Raw genomic sequence first — 1,560 nt, forward strand, 5'->3', positions numbered from 1 at the left:
AAACAATTGAACGTACATAGTATAAAACACTACTTAGCCTAATATGTTATTAAAAGCCATGATAGCATCGTCTACCGGTAGGTCTGTTCTGAATTCATATTTCAACTCGTCACCATGCTCTACCTTCCACTCGTGTTTCCCAACTGTAGTCCTCGGGAACCCCCAACAATAGACATTTACATTTTAGAGCCAGACAAGCACACTTGATTCAATTTGTTAACTAATCCTTCGATTAGTTAAATCAGTCCAGAGCTACAACAACAATGTGTGCTGATTGAACCAAACTAAATAATTGGAGGATGCGGGCATCGATCCCGCTACCTCTCGCATGCTAAGCGAGCGCTCTACCATTTGAGCTAATCCCCCTGTGCATCCAGTAAGAAGTATGAAATCTCAATGACCGCACTGCCAAATCCCTCGTCAACAAGAAAGGATACTTTTTATAAAGTATGCTTGCTTCAGCTGTCTAAAAGTATTTTTCATGGTCGTTCAGTAACGGTTGAAGCAGTGACTGCAGTAAGCCTAGTGGTGGAAATAGTTGTATTGTATGGTTAGTGAGTTTGGGGTTAGCAGAAAAACTTGTGAGTCTGGAGTTCCCCCTGCTGGCTGTCTGTGGAATAACGTCAGGATCAGATGATCGTGGGGAAATAAATGCATGTTGGTCGCCCGAACATGGTCACTGTTTTCCTGTCTTTTGTCGTTCTTATGCTCACTGCGTCTCAGTGGGTCGGTCCAAGGCCTTTCTACTGTAAGCAGAGGAGAGGACAGCCTTCCAGTAGAATAAATAGAGGCACAGCTCCCAACATTTACTAACAAATGAACAGCTACTAAATCAAAGATCTGTCTCCTAAACTACACATGTGCCTACATGTGATAACGAAAGGGGATTGTTGCATTACCCCAAGCGACCACAGAATTTGTCCCTTTAATTTAAGTAATAATTAGGTGGTTTGGTGGGATTTCCTAAATTCCAGTGTGTTTCTGCTTGCCACAACAAAGGCAAAAGAGAGAATGAACTGGCACAGAGACTAAGATATTAGGACCTGTTTAGTAGCGAAAAGAAGGCTGTCCATCATATCGCAAAGCCATTATGACAAGGGCTCCTCCTCCCCTGTAGGATAACTAATAATAATGATGATTTATTCTATATAGCACTTTTCATTACACACAGAATCTCAAAGTAGCTTTAAAAACGAAAATAAATTCAAGGTGATCTGGTACATACTTGGCCGATGGCTTCCACAGCTTCAGATGATAATAATAAGATGGAGAGTGATGGAGTCTGTAGTTAGAGGAGTTGAGGCAGTAAGGCAGTTCACTTCAGATATTTTGCTCGCACTTGTATGTGCTAGAGATTTGTGCTACATACCAATTATTTTCAATATAGAGATAGAAATATATGTATAACTCCTGTTATTTTTGTTTTACCTTTTAATAAAGCACTAAAATTGTGATCTCTCTTAATGGTTCATGAGTCATTTGGTATTGTTCGGCATGTTTACCTGCCTACGTACCTTATATCGCAAGCCCATAATTAGTCAATAGGGGCTGACTGGCTAG

The 1,560-nt window shown here is 40.6% G+C and overlaps 1 non-coding gene across 1 annotated transcript; it reads right to left on the reverse strand.

Annotated features, from left to right (window-relative positions):
- Positions 1–293: 293 nt before the first annotated feature.
- Positions 294–366, reverse strand: trnaa-agc (transfer RNA alanine (anticodon AGC)). Its single transcript has one exon. It is a non-coding gene; the product is annotated as a tRNA-Ala (tRNA).
- Between the last annotated feature and the right edge of the window lie 1,194 nt (positions 367–1,560).

Source organism: Salmo salar, chromosome ssa09 (assembly GCF_905237065.1).
Source record: "Salmo salar chromosome ssa09, Ssal_v3.1, whole genome shotgun sequence".
NCBI lineage: Eukaryota > Metazoa > Chordata > Actinopteri > Salmoniformes > Salmonidae > Salmo > Salmo salar.